Genomic DNA, 16,260 nt, shown 5'->3' with positions numbered 1-16,260 from the left:
ATTATTTTCACAAGTGTTTGGAAATTGGTTTGTGAATTTTTAGCTTTATTTTACGCTATGCAAATAAAATGTAAAATTTAAAAGGGGACCCATAATCTTTCACTTTTATTTGGAATAGCTTTTACATCTATAAAACATTTCAATGTTCTCGAAAAAAAGTGAACTGTAATGTTAAGTGTTGTTATAATCTACTAGAGATAGTCCTGAAAAGGGCACCAACATTAGTACTGCACATAGATTCTTGAAACAAACATCCATCTTGTTGCCATGGAGTTAAACCTTTAGAATTAAATGCCACCTATGTTCAAAACCACTGCTTAAGCGAATAATAAAAAATAAAAACATTGCACCAACATTATTTTTACTTATCTTACCTTGGTTTTAGAGCAGTTGCATATTTTTTTCTTACCATATTTACTTTATATATTTTTTTCAGATATAATGCTATCCTGTGGAGGAACCAATATCAAGAGTAAAGTATTTGTTTCTGGATTGGAATTGGAAGACTATACTGGCGAAATTACTTTTATCAAAATCTATATTTATATATATTGTGTTGTTTTTTTTCTTTTTTTTAGAGATACAGTGGATTTTGACAAAAATAAAAAAAAAACAGAAATATGCTATTGGTTGAACCCTGAAGAATTTAAGAAAACATATTTTTTTTTTTTAATAAACATAGAATAATGGTGTGGGTTCGCTCGGGTGGCGGCCGACGGGGGCCAAGGCGCACAGCCATAAGGAGAGCCCCGGCAGAGGGCTCTCGGGGGGGAAATACATACATATAACAGGATTACTCAAAGACATAAAAAACGCAGCTGGAGAGCAACAGTTACTGTTTACATTTATGATTTTTCTGTGTATATATAAAACTAAACACGTTGACGTCTTGTGCCACTGTTAAGCTGACATGCTAGACATGTACATATGACCTAGCCAACACTTCCTTTCTATAATAACAAGTCATGCTTATGTACCCTATAGATGGGAGTTTGCACAGGCCTATTGTCACCGCTTACCACAGAAAATTGCTGACGCACTATACCATGGCTACACTGTCGTGCTCGACATGATGAGCAATTAACCTAACCATACCTTTCGTTCTGTAAACACATGTCATACTTATATGCACTATGGAGGGGCCTCTGCGCAGACCCACAGTAACTTTTTATGGTGCACACTACATTATTGCAAAAATAAAGATTTAAAATAAAAAGAATAATGGTGTGAGATTTAGATATAGCACGATAACTATCATGGATTGGTACTGTTTTCCAATTAAAATGTTACAGAATTTTATAGCATTTTTATAGCAAAATAAACATTTTCATTACAGAGGACAAGCTTGCGTACAAATGTTTGTATACAACAAAATATATACAAGGTAATACCATACCTGAGAATTTTTCTATACCCATTGCCATAGAGATCTTTTCTATGGAGACATAAACGGGTGGTCCAATGGTTACTTTATTTGGAGCATAGTTGCCAAATCTTGAGACTTTGGGTAAAAATGTCAAATTCGCGGATATGGTTATTATAAATATCTGATATTACAATGACATTTTCTAGGCAGGCTTTAGTTACTGCTGAGTTCAGTAAAACTATATTTCATTACTAAATTTTAAAAATAAGAAGCCTTTGACTTGAACGTACAAGGCCCTTATGGATATATAGAGGCATGGAAGGCAGCACTGTGAGTTTGACCTGCTGCTGGATTCCTGGTACAAAAATGTTTTTACTGCAAACTATAGTGAATAGTGCCCAATAAGTAATTCTACATAGGAAACCAATGTTAACAAAACAAAAAAAAGGGTTGAGGTAGCCTTTTTAAAAAAAAAAAAATAATAATAATAATTTCAGCTTACACACACAAACCTCACATAGACATATGTTTACATGTTTCCATTTTCAATATGTGGTTTGCCAAGTTTACACTATAGTTTACATGCATTCATTCATGCCATTGGTTTCTATTACCCACATCATTCCACTAATGTCAGCAAGACTTCTTGTCAAAATGTAGTGTACATGGCCTATTCGTTTGCTATCAGAATTGACAGATGAATTGTAATTACACTGGATTTTTACAAATAACAGTGACACTGTCTTATCACAGAAAATGCAGAATTACATTTTACATTAAGGAGATGTAAATAGAGGTTAAAAATGTCAGCTCAGTCTTTTACCGCTGTGAACACATGTCACTAACAACCAGCTTGACACTGCATTTTTACTCAATTACCACCCGTGAGTTTAAAATGCATGTGTTTATTTGTCCAGAGTGGTTTACGTGTGCACTCCTTTTCCGTACCATCTGTGGATTTAAGAGATAATTAAATCTGCAGGGGTTTCTCTGTGGTCCCCTGCAGTCCAAGATAAACACGCTAGTAAAACATTTTCAATAAAGCATCATTCCCCACTGTCCGAGCTTACGGGAAGTGCAGCCTTCAGCAGAACAGCAGAAATGACTCAACAATGGGACAAGGAGAGAATAAGTCATATCTGTACAAGAACACTGTCTTAGTCATTTTATATGTATATACATACATTTGCAGATAGATGCTGTTAGTTATCATGCAAGTTGTTTGCACGTCTGCTGGTAAAAGGCTCTCTGGAAGCAGAAGACCACTTAGAGGCCCAGTGAGACTTTTACCTTCTCTAGTTGGAAGAATAAATCTGATAATTACTACATACATTTTGTAGTTCAAAAGTCAGAACACCCAATAGTCTACATCTAACAATGCACAGCAAGTATGTGTATAATACAACTGCAAATGATCAGCATATGTGAAATTGAACTTTTTCTGGATTTACACCAAACACTTTATTTGAGCCTTTTTCTTGAGATGCTCTCTTTTCTTTTAAAATGTATTTTAAATAAAAAATAGCAAATAACACTGTAATCCAGTCCAGACAAGGCAAATCAAGATCAAATGCTGCAAATAAACAAGATAAATAGAAACAGTGTTTGTTTCCACACTTCAATCTATGGTTTATCTATATTGACTGCTAGCTACAAAGAACACAGTTTATAAAAATGATTGACAGGGGGCTAAGATGGTGGATTCCAATTGCAGGATAAACAGGTGTCGTGGGTTTCTACATTTCATTTTATTTTTCACAATACACAAATACATGTGTTAAATTTAGGGATAGTAAATATAATATTTTAAAAAAGTGGTAACGGTAACAAAATGTAACCTGTGCACATTTTATTGCACATTGCCTTATACGACACATTACTCAGACTTATTCCAACTTAATGAACCGATAGATGATAATGTCAGGCTGGTATATTGAAAAAAAAAACCACACATTTAAAGCGGCACTGTCACCGTCTGGGGACCTCGCCACTAGGGATCTGGTAGCCAGGGGTGGGGCTGTGAAAGGTGAGTTTTACTTACCTGAACCTGTGCCTCGCAGGCTCCCCCAACTTCTTCTGCTGGGTCCCTTTCAGCTCCTGGCACTTCATTGCCGGGAGCCAATGTCACTGCTGTACTCTTGCCCATGCACTCGAGTACAGCATTAAGGTCTATGGGTCCTCCTTAAACAAAGCCAGTTCCCTGTGGGATTGACAGTTTAGCTCTGCCCAGTGTTTAAGACAGTCATGCATAGGAAAAATACGTAAGACAAAGTAGTCACTACTTTGTCTTATGTTGTCTTATGTTTTAGTTAGAAATAGATTAAAAGTTAAAAAATGAAAGACAGAGTAGGAAAAAGAAGAGGAAGCGATTGGGAAAAGGTACGTACAGCGTGACAGTGATGCTTTAAATGAGAAAGCAAATTATTACTTAACATTTCCTGGTTCTATGTGATTCCAAAGAAAAAAAAAGTATTCAAAACATAAAATTAAAATTATGCATGTGCAGTAATGTCCAGCTCTTTAATGTGGGTGCATGTTAAACAATAGCAATATTTTATTTGTTAAAATCTGATTAAGTTAAAATACATGTTCCACTTGAAAAAAAAGAAATTCTTATTATCGTCAGTAAAATCTGTTTTCCCACATATCATTATACTTAACGGGGAAGTAACTTTTCCTTAGAAAAATGATCAATCGCCTGTTGAGAAGAAGCACGTAGTTTTAAAAATGGGGAAGTATGTATCAGAGCAAGCAGAAATTAGAGAGGTTCTATATACTTGTATATACACACATGTATTTACATTTAGAATTATGTGTGCTTAAAAATATTATAATAAATACATATAATGTATTATTATTGATTTTAAAAAAAAGCCATAGTATACATAGATACATAAATACAAACATAAGGGGGGTGGGGCCTGACCTGCATGGCGGTAGACGCGTCCTGCAGGAACTCCAAGCTTAGCCACTGAATTTGTCACGCTTTATGACCCTTGGGGCACTTATTTCTTGGCTGTTTGTGCCTTACTGACACCCTGCAATGACAGGGTTCCTGTAGGGCTACTAAAATCTGGCCTACCTTATACAAACTACAGAGGATGCGGTTGTAGTGCAGGAGAGGCAGCCGCTTTCCTGCCATGCCGGACACTGGACTACCGCCAAATCTGACTGCTGCTTCATTCCCCCCCTTTTGGACCGGCGGGAGTGATCCCGGTCCAACACCAGGGGCCCACTAGCTTACCCTGCAAGCCGCCGCGGTGGTGAAATCGAGCTTACTAAAATCTGGAACTCTCTGGTAATGGCGGACACCATGTGTGCTAACGCTCCCAGCCATGACACTGCCGATACCCTCACTAAGCTGGTTCTTCTCTTCACAAGGTTCTGGAGCATGCTGAACGAGCGGATACAATCACCTACACACCATGGTGAACGGAGCGTGCTGAACGAGTGGTTCCAATAGGCATCCACCACCCAGCGCCATGAGGAAGAGAGCGGCAGTGATCCCTGCAAGAGGCAGGATCAAATAGAGTAAGAAGCTCTACCTACCACATGGCATGAAAGCATCCAAACATGCCTTAGGCCTGGGCCCAAAGGCTCTACACCTGGGACTATGCGCAACAACAAGCAATCAACCACAGCTTTCAGTACCTCAAGGCTTAACCCTTCTCCTCACCGCAATAATGCCACAGCAACTCCTCAGGGGGAGCATTGGACTGTGTCTAAGGCTTCAGTGGGTGTACAAACGGCTCTTGATGGGAATAGGCTGTGAGGGACTATCCCGCATTAACTCTTCATCACGGCAAGCTGACCAGTTGCAACAGCTCACTATGTTTATTTGGCTTATTCTGTTTTTGTTTCCCACCTTTTATTAATATGCCTCAATGATTATGTAGGCATCTTTAGACTGCCACTAGCCTGATGCACGGCCTCCCGGGAAGGCATAAGCACACTTGTCTAAACCGATATGCTTGTATGTTAAAGGCTTGAGCTACTTAATCGCTTATAGTCCTGGGCAACACAGCTCACTTACAAGTCTCCCGGCCTTCACACTTATCTGCCTCAGGACTTACCTTATCTTGTCCTCATCACATACTTAATATAACAAAATAAGTGCAGTATTAATCAGTGACATATTTGGTTAACCTTCTATGTAATCTTACTCTTGGTTAATATGTCTTAACCTGCTTGTACAATCATCTTGCACTGCAAAAGAAAATAAATAAAAACAAGCAAAAAAATAAAAAAATAATAATAATAAATAAATAAATAACCTAAAATTGATTAAGTAGAAAAGTTATGTTGTAGGGTTAGGTACAGGTTTCAAGCAACATACGGACATTGCTTGGATAAAATCACTGTGACTATCTAACAGGTTTTTTTTTAATCTTCTCTCAGTTTCTAGGGACTACAAATGTGACTTCAACTCTAAATGGGATATTTCCCCTACTAGGTGGAGCAGTCAAGGCAGGTTAACCAGATGACCAAAGTAGACAAAGTTGATGGGGTTTTTTTCCCCTCAAAAACACGAGGTTATAATGTAATCTGAGAGTAATTACCTCTGGGACCCACTTATGTAATTAGTGAAAAACAAACAGAAAAAAACAAACAGGTTGAATCAGTACAAATTTGTAGTGACACGTCTACTCGTCATATGACTGCTCTGACAGTAGTCAAACCAGTCTGATGTTCATTAATCTCTAGTAAAACATATCAATATAAACAATATGTCTGCCTTGAAGTATGTTTATTGCAATTGCAAGCTGCCACTGGGAGTAGCGCAAGAACAGCTTGTCTAAGCATACTAAAACACATTTATGGCACGTCCACCTGGTACCGATTATTGTACCTTGTGCAATTTTATATTGGCAATAACTGTCAAGGGCTTATTTTATTCACTCCTCGGTCATAGTAAATTTCTATCACAAGCAGATAAACTAATTGTAAAGCCAAATGGCACAACCACAAAGAAAACAACTTCACTTTATAACTTTGTTTAGTGATTCTGATACACAAAATACAACAGCGCCTTCCTTTATTGCATCTTTTGATGTGCAGACAGCTCAACGCATCAAAAGGCTGAAAGGGGATACACTTGTGTTTGTGGGGCATGTAGTAAGGTGAGAGCATTAGTTAGCTTATTTCGGTTTTGTAGCCTATTTACAGCTAATTTGATTGGGTAATTTAACAAATAGAACCAAATATTATTTTTACACAGATTAAGATATATCCTGTGAAAAAGCTATACAAAAAGCTATACAAAAACACATTCCTGTGAATTCTATTTCTGTGGAGTACTGTAAGACACTGATACCCATTTCACATTACTGTGAGTTTTAAAGTTGTTGAGCTCAGTGATGCTTTCATTGTTGCATTGTTGTGAGTTTTATTGCTGTGGAGCTCTGAAATACACATAGCAATTACTGTGTGCAGTGGAGCTCTAGATTATATTTATACATATCTGATCGTTACAATTTATAGAAAAAGGTACACAGTGATATTTTCTGCAAATGCACCCCCCAAAAAAGCATTTTTTTTTTTCAAAGAAAACCTGTCTTGACAGTTGTGGTACAATGTTTGATATTAAACTTCCACTGTTTAGAAAGCCCAAAATACAGACAATAGTAATAATAATAATAATGGTAATCGAGTGAACTGAGTGAAAAATACACACGTTGGAAAGTTTGCACCAATTAAAGCTGCTCTAAAGATAAAATCTTTATGAAAGTAGTCACATGTGTAGGAATGTAAAACACAGTCAAATGGCAAGACAAAGCAGGGACTACTTTGTCTTAAGTATTTTTCCTACGCTTGACTAAACTTGACAAAGCAGTTCTGAAAAAGATATTGTCTATGTAGCCTCCCGCGGTGTTGTGTGATCCTCCACAGACATCATGTGCATGCGCAAGAGTACAACATTGACATGGGCTTCTGGCAGATGAAGCATAAGGATCCGAAAAGGGTCCACTAGATGATCATGGTGGTGATCACGCTGGACAGCTTCAGTTAACTAAAATGCACCTTCCCTGTGTCATGGAGCAACAATACAGCAAGCAGTGAGGTCAGTAGAAGGTGAATGAGCTGCTTTAATCTTAAAAAAAATAAAGCTTACTCAATTTTATCCAACGTGGGGGCACAAAAAAATAACACCACAAAAAGCTTTCAAGAAAGCAGGCTTGTTGGATCCTGTGTAGCTTTTCTTCTTAACAACTGGGACACATGGTCAGTACAGTTGTGTATACACCTCCCTTGTTTAAACCTTGCAAGTACAGAAAGAACTCTGACCTCTCAGTAACAGAAGCTATTATAACATGCAACACCCTTTCTCAAACCCTATGCAGCACTGAAGATTATTTACTAGAAGTCAGTTCTAAGAATAGATGTCTCCAATCAGGTTCTCTTGCAAAGCCTGGAACTGTAGGCCACTCAGAAACCAGCTGCCAGGCCATAAGGGAACTATAAAGATAGAAACCTTAAGGTATAACCTATTAAACATAACATAGGTTAAAAGCAAGACCTTCAATACAATCCAAACTTAAAAAACAAAAAACAACCAACAAAAAAAAAAAAAAACATGTTGACCTCCCCATAGATTTTAACTTATTTTATGCTAAAGGGAAAATATAGTCACATAAAAACTACAGCTTAATGTAGTGGTTCTGGTGTCTACTGCCTGTCCCTGCAGGAAATTTACAGTTACTCAGACATTTTTTCCTGGGTCGTTCAGGCGCATGGAGGCGCTCAACGTTCCTCATAGAGATGTATTGATTCAATGCATCTCTATGGGGAGATGTTAATTGGGGCAGCGCTGCATTTTGCCACTCAATAGCCTCCCAGTGGGAATGTATTGCATTGGCTGAGATCGTCAAGTTAAGAAAGTGGAGCGTGGGCAGAGCCAGCCACGAGGAGACTCGTGCAGCGCTGGAAAGCACTGTATCAATGAGGGAAATGGGGAGCCAGAAACCCAAATGGCACTGTTATAACTACAGTATCAGGAATACACATTTATAATTCTGACACAATAGTGTTCCTTTAAGGTATCATTTTAGCAAGAGGTCACCATCATTTACAATGATTTTATTGATTTCTAGACGATAGGACATGAGTGTAATAAAATGCACTTACAATTTAGCTGCCGTTTGTCTTTCGAATTCAGGATATCACAATAGGCGCCAAATCTCACAGGTCATGACACTGAAGGTTCCCCTTTGACGTCTGTGTCTGCCACGTTAACACTTCCAGGAAACGTACCAGCAACTAGAAATACAATTATCTCAGTAAATAGGAAGGACCAATAGCCAAATATAGCAGTTTAAATCCCAAACTAAATAATATTGCATTCCAATTAAAGATTTCATTTATAGTAAATACTATTCCTGAAAAAGAGAATAATACAGAATACAGTACAAAGGTAAACACTTAGAGAAAATACAATTTTGAAAACAGTATTTGATAATGTTCTGTTTGATGACAGTTTTGTTATACTTATTAACATGACCACAAAAAAACGGCATGCAAATATAGTGCAAAATGAAGATGCAAATACAATATCTCGTCTGGGAATAAGCCAGACAGAGGCCACGTTACAGAATGAACCATTCATTAGTAAAACATCTCATGTGATGCATACAGCATTTATGGTGTTTAATGGGTAGCAATAACATTTCTTGGAGAGACCTTGTACTGTGTACACTATTAAGAGATAAACATTATGGTATCGGAATATTGTAAGCACACATTTTACCCTTAGACCCATACAGTTAGGATACCACACCTCACGACTGTCTTGCATTTGATGAGACAGTCACAAGTTAGACCCCTGTCCCTCTGTCCAGGTCTTTGTCTCTGCTCTACTTCCCTAAGGGGAATACCCTCCTAGGGTATGTATCTACACTGATTATGGTCCAAGCAGGGGAGACCCGGGCATTGATACTAGTGTCTTCCCAGCACCTGTAGGAATTCAGCCCCTGTGGATATTTAAAGACGTAAGGTACAGAAAATGCCTCAAGTGTTAAAGCAAGTAACTGTTTATATTCATTACTACATGCTTTCAATGCAGATAAAGAAAAGAACATGACTGTACATCTTTTGGATTAGTAAGAATATCACAAAATTCACGGAAACCTTGTTCCCCTTATGAAACCTCTGCTGTTCTTAATTAACTTAAGCTTCATATGTACTATCGGAGATTGTCTTAACCTACAACGGACTAACTTTATTGCCTAGCAAACGTGCATGCAGTAAAATGGCATAGCCTTTGTGAGATTCCGGCACAGATTGCGTGTAAAGGCAACCAGGAGTGTTCCAAGATAAACCTTGTGTTGGGGGAGTGCCACCAGCACTAACATTTACCATTACCATGTATGCTCTTCTGTTTACAGAAAGTTATGTAACAGATATGGGATTTTCCAGTCATTGCTCCTTTTGTGAAGCAATAAAGATAGAGTGGAGAATGTCACTATTGTTTCCAGGGAAAGCGAATTTCTCTCTAAACAACTGCTGTAAGCTCACAAAACTGATATATTCTACTGCAGGAGCCATTATCTCTGTTATATCTTGGCAAGCCGGTTCTACACAATATTTCCATTTATGGGAGGTTTCAAATAATTACTTCGGACTCACCTATGTACAAAATGGAAATAATACAAAAAGAATAAAAAAAAAGTAAAATAGCAAAACAAGACAAAAAGGAAGTTGATGTGTAAAAAAAACCATTATATACTTGGTGACAATCAAAATTTACAAATAAATATATACACACTCTCTTTTCTACACTTACATGTACATGCTGTATATATCGATTTTTTTACATGTATACTCACGCTAATGATAAACAGTAACAAATATGTCACACATAAAATCCCCTGTAATATGTAGGGTGCCTTTTTGTAAAAAACAAAACAAAAAAACAGCGTCTATGCTAACAAGAAAATGTTCGACAATTTAGTTGAAAATGTAATCTCCTTAATATCACGCTATTTATAAGCAGTTGTAGGCTTAAACACAATATGTCCATTGTGTAAATTGAATAAATCCCCATATTTATCTGATGAAGATAGGTGATTTTAAACAGCCTTGTACAATTGAAATTTTATCTTTTCTGTCTGTGAGATGTGTATGTAGCAATTAGAATGATCTCCTCTTCTTTAACCCCTTAAGGACCAAACTTCTGGAATAAAAGGGAATCATGACATGTCACACACGTCATGTGTCCTTAAGGGGATAAAAGGATACTTGTAGTGGTTATGCTGTCCAGAGTCCCTGGCATTGTCTATTGGTTTAATATCAAACTGTTCAGAAATTGGTTGATATAAATGGAGAGTCTTCCTGGCCCTGTATTGATAATGTGGTATTAATCAGTGTTAATTTTGTTGACTAAATTTTAGTCGACTAAAACAAGACTAGAACTAAAACGATTCAGATGACTAAAATACGACTAAAACTAAAATGGCTTTTTAGTTAAAAGACTATGACTAAAACTAAATTGAAATTTGCCGCCAAAATTAACACTGGTATTAATGCTTCTGCATTATCAGTGTCATCTTTGTCCATTGGGGAACACAGTAATTGGTTGAGAGTGTCCTGTGCTCTCAGGTAATCAATGTCTTCCATGGTTAACAAAACTGACAATGTGTTCATTCCTTATCATCGAAGGAGCTGAGATGGGGTGGTCCCAAGACAGTGGGAAGACCTTCAGTTTATATCAAACAATTATCAAACGGCGTGGCTTTAAACTAAGGCATCACCAGTGGACTCCTAGCAGCAAATGCACTACAGCAAGTGTGCATAGTAGTTAGGTTGCAGAGAGTGCACCTTTCATTAATTTATTGCAAAACCAGCCTACTGAAATAGTCACAGCAGGGTATTATGGAGTTCAAAACGCTAATTTAGGTCTTTAAGGGGGAAAATTAGATTTAGGGCACACCCAGAACAACATCAAACAAATCTTCTAATGTTACTACAAAAATATGCTAATATGATCTTTACACATTATTTTGTTAAACCCATCAATATTCCAGATTGCTAGTATTGGTGCATCTTGTATAAGATTTTAGGTACAAGATTGTGGTGACTGCAATTTGGAACCTGTGGTAAAACCAATCTTTGGGATTCTGATTAGTTGGCCATTGGGATACTGTTCACCCTTGGCATGCTGATTAGTTGACCCTTGGCCTGCTGTTGACCCTTGGAAAACTGTTGACCATTGGGATGCTGATTAGTTATTTAAGTAGTGGTCTATTGGCAGTTTTGGGCTTCTGCTTGGGGTTACTGGAGAGCCTTCCCAACCACATTGGAGACTTTGGAGAATCTGAAAGTAGCTTGCCAGAAAGTGAACAATACATGACTTCAACTAACTTGTTCAATGTCAATTACAAAAAGTGATTTTGTAATCAAATTGTCTTTACCATACAGTCATCATTTCACAAAATCTGCTACTTCATCTACCTTTAACAAGTCATTCCCAAGTCAAAGTTCTGCGATTACACCATGTTTGGTTTATTGACTGATAATGATTGTGCTATCATCATATTTAAAGTCAGTATAACAGGTGTTTATACAATTTCAAGTAAATACAATACAGAACTGGTAAAACACAGGTCATTTTGTGTTATCATTGATCTATATTCAGATACAGTATCCATAAATAATAATATTCCATTTTAACTAAGAATGAGCTCATTACGGAAGGTTCAGTTAGACCATAAAAAGTACATAAAATACATGCTTATCCTTGTACACAGATGTCTGTTTCTACAATGCTACAGCCTAAGATAATTTAATGACGTGCATACCTGCTCTAAAATACAGCTTAAAGCTCATCTTATATATTGCTTTACTGGATTCAAAAATTGTGTATGGTATGCGTCTCATTCCCCTGCCATGATTCAAAAGCCAGTATAGATTGGTTGAGACAATATTACCTGTACGTGTATATTTTTTCAGAACATGGGTGAAGAAGGTGACTGGTCAGGTATCATGGAAGTAATTAATAACAGTTTCGTAACCCAATTTAGAATATCAAGTAAAATCAAAAAGAAATACCAGAAAATTCCTTTAGAAACAGAATCTCCAAAATATCTAATATGGCACATATGACAGTATGTATAAACCACTATAGAGACAGTGAGTGAAATTTATCAAGGCAAACTCAAGTGCCTTTTTGGGGAAAAATGCTCAATCACTGTGGAAAAAAATTGACGACATTTAGTACTTTGCACCCAGAGTAACATCTATTTTCCCTTGATAAATCTCCTTCTCTGCTGTCATATTAGTGTCATGGGAAAAGAAGTATGTGATTAGTATTATCTTATCACTAAGACAAATATGGCCTATTGCTAGTTAATACTAAAGTGCATATCATACTTAGTACTTATCACATCGGTAAAAATATAATTGTATAGCTTAAAAGCCTATGGAATAACTTGACACTGCTGAGAAAAAGGATTGATTTTTTTTGTTTTGTTTTTCTAATAGCAATTGTTTTAGTTTAGCTTCAGAATACACAGGGTTATTTACTTAAAGCAGGGATGTCAAACATGCGGCCCCCCAGATGTTGCTGAACTACAACTCCCATGATTCTTTCAATGAAACAGATAGCCAGGGAATTATGGGAGTTGTAGTTCAGCAACATCTGGGGGGCCGCATGTTCGACATCCCTGACTTAAAGGGACACTATAGCCACCAAAACAACTTTAGCTTAATGAAGCAGTTTTGGTGTATAGATCATGTCCCTGCAGTCTCACTGCTCAATTCTCTGCCATTCAGGAGTTAAATCACTTTGTTTATGAAACCCAGTCACACCTCCCTGCATGTGACTTGCACTGCCTTCCTAAACACTTCCTGTAAAGAGTCATCTAAAGTTTATCCTTCCTTTATTGCAAATTCTGTTTAATTTCGATTTTCGTATCCCCTGCTATGTTAATAGCTTGCTATACCCTGCAAGAGTCTCCTGTATGTGATTAAAGTTCAATTTACAGAGAAAGAGATACAATTGTTTATGGTAAATTACATCTGATTGAAAGTGAAACCAGTTTTATTTAATGCAGGTTCTGTCAATCAGAGTTAGGGGAGGTGTGGCCAGGGCTGCATAAACAGAAACAAGGTGATTTAGCTCCTAAATGGCAATTGAGCAGTAAAACCTGAGAGGCATGATCTATACACAAAAACTGCTTCATTAAGATAAAGTTGTTTAGGTGAATATAGTGTTCCTTTAAGAAAGAATTGTCAGGAATTCAAAGTGAATTTGTAATGGAAAGCCAAAGTAACTAAACTTTATACAAAATGCTTCCATTTTGGCTACTTTGGCCTTGAATTTGAAATCACTTTGAATTTATGAGAATTCTCACCCAAACTGTCTTTAAAGGGGTACTTTAAGCAGCACGACCACTACAGCTCTGAGGAGCGGTTATGTTGCCTACAGTCATTGGGAATAGAACCCCGAAAACTTGGTATCTCCACAGCACCCAGGACCGCACCTCTACTGCCGCACTTAATATATAGAATTAAAGTTTTTAATTATGAATTCTAGTATCATAAAGTCTGGATGATTGTGATTAGCGGAGAGACCGGAAATTATCTATAAAGAGCACTGCCAGTGACTGCTCAGATCAATATTACTCTCATGTATCACACTAAGCTTCCCAAACAGGCCAGAATGACAGTGGAAGCGGTACTCGACATTATAGTTTCCATTCTTCCTATCAAGGCAGGGAAAATACTGAGACCCTGTCACCACTAAAAGTGCAAGAGAGAAATAATGGAACACCTCACAGGAAATGTATGGCAGCATTGCTTCCTTTAAATGAAAGATAAGCATGTGCAGTACAGTCACTTGTAGATGTCAACCACTTGTGCAAACGTAAATGGAAATCTGGCTCTATAGCTTGTTCTTCTGTTTTATATTTAGTCTTCTAGACTATAGAGAATCTAGAGCCATATAGTAATAAAGTCAACAAAGGTAAACAACAGCAAGAACTGCTATAAATGGCCTTTCCTGTCTAAACAGAATAACAGCTAATTTCCATATACTTAATGTTGACATGCTTATGTCTTTCTTACTTATCTTCTGTCTGTGTACCTCTTATCATTTTTTTTCTTAATTAAATATATTGAAACAAAAAAAGTTTAATATTTATTTATATATTTATATGCATACACACACTAATATACATATACATTTAGAGTTAATGTAAAATAAAGCAGAATGTTAATGTGATATTAAGGTGTCATTTTTGTATTGCTCCTACCTTTGTAACAAGTTTTGTGTGACATCCCATCTGCATCACAGAAACAAGTGACTTGTTGATAATTTAGGGATCTACTGCGATAATTTATATATCTACAGGGAAGAGGTATGGCACTTCCACAGGACATCTGGCTTATTGATGCCATCTTTCCAAGAAAATGCTCTGCATATATTGGCCATACATTTTCTCATGGTTCCTTGTTGGTACCGACAAGGGAATCATGCAACATTTTGGAATTTGCTTTATATATCTGAACAGGGCTAGCACGTACTATAGGCGACTTAGGGAGTCGCCTAGGGCGCAACGGCCCAGGGGGCGTAAGATTTGAGTGATCCGGCAGAAGGGAAGCGCACAGTGCTCCATCCTACCTGTCACTCAGTGTAGCGTGGCCAGGCGGTGGACTGCAGTACAGGAGCATTTGTTTCCTGTACTTGGCTTGACTGACAGGAAGTGAGAGCACTTCCTGTCAATCCAGGTAGGTACAGGAATCATAAGCTCCTGTACCGCTGTCCGAATCCCGCGCTGCCTGACCACGCTACAAAGATAGGTAGGAGGGACAAGGGTGGGGGGAGAGAACCACTGAGGGGGGTGGGGGAGAGGTAGCACCACTTAGAGGGAGGAGGTGGGAGAAATAGGACCACTAAAGGGGGGGGGGAGAGGAAGAGAGCTCTATAAACTGCCATTTAATAATAAGGCTCTTTTTAAAGGGGTACACTACTGCTGCTTTATTTTTTCTCTCTCCTGCAAGGCGATCTCTACTGTCTATTAGGAATCAACTGTGTAACAGTAAAACATACTCAAACATAAACAGTGCCTCCATGAGTTGCCATTGAAAAATAAGGCTTTTTCTTTACAAATTGCCATTGAATTCAGTAAAATATATTTAATCATATCTTCATCTCTCTAGATTTGAAATTTTGGTGTTTTCTGTTATTTTATAGCACAAGGAAATTTCTGCTGCTTTCTGGAATTAACTGTGTTGAACTGTCATTGAAAAATAAGTCCCTTGTCTACAATCTGCCATTAAATTCAGTAAAATATATTGAACATACTTCTCTCTCTAGATTTGAAAGAGAGCTCTTAGAAATTCCCACTGAATCATAAAGCTCTTCTCAAAGGGATATATGCCGGTTGATTTTTGTGTCTTTTGTTCTGGCATTTGGAATTAACTGAATATTAGTAAAACATACTCAACCACATACACAATGCATCCTTACACATACACAGAAACACACAATGCATCCATTACACACACACACGATGCATCCCTTACGCACACACACACTGCTTCTCTTACACACACACAGAAACAAAATGCATCTCTTACACACACTCAATGCACCCCTTACAGACACTCAATGCACCCCTTACCATGGGCGTAGGAACCGGGGGGGATGTGGGGGACGCATCCCCCCCAGCAATCATACAGGAAGATCATATGGGTGGGGCATTGTGATGTCACATGGCTGAGCATATGGGGGGGGCGACAATTTTTTTTTGCCTAGGGCGGCAAAAATCCTTGCACCGGCCCTCTATCTGAATGTACTGCCAATGGCTTGCTTTCAACATAAAACATAATCAATACAGTACCTCTAATAGCTCAAATTTAACTGTTAAAACATTTTCTTTCCATTCAAACTGACAGTT

General features: G+C 37.7%; 1 protein-coding gene across 3 annotated transcripts in view; it reads right to left on the bottom strand.

Moving 5' to 3' along the window:
- Window positions 1-16,260, bottom strand: part of HIVEP2 (HIVEP zinc finger 2) — a 225,863-nt gene that overhangs the window by 171,919 nt on the left and 37,684 nt on the right. For all 3 annotated transcript variants that reach the window (XM_063443319.1, XM_063443323.1, XM_063443321.1), the window contains exon 2: window positions 8,492-8,623. The gene's annotated coding sequence lies outside the window, so the exon portion shown is untranslated. The remainder of the gene's footprint in view (window positions 1-8,491; window positions 8,624-16,260) is intronic.

Source organism: Pelobates fuscus, chromosome 2 (assembly GCF_036172605.1).
Source record: "Pelobates fuscus isolate aPelFus1 chromosome 2, aPelFus1.pri, whole genome shotgun sequence".
NCBI lineage: Eukaryota > Metazoa > Chordata > Amphibia > Anura > Pelobatidae > Pelobates > Pelobates fuscus.
Note: the sequence above shows the minus strand (reverse complement) of the source record. Positions and strands in the feature narration are given on the sequence as shown.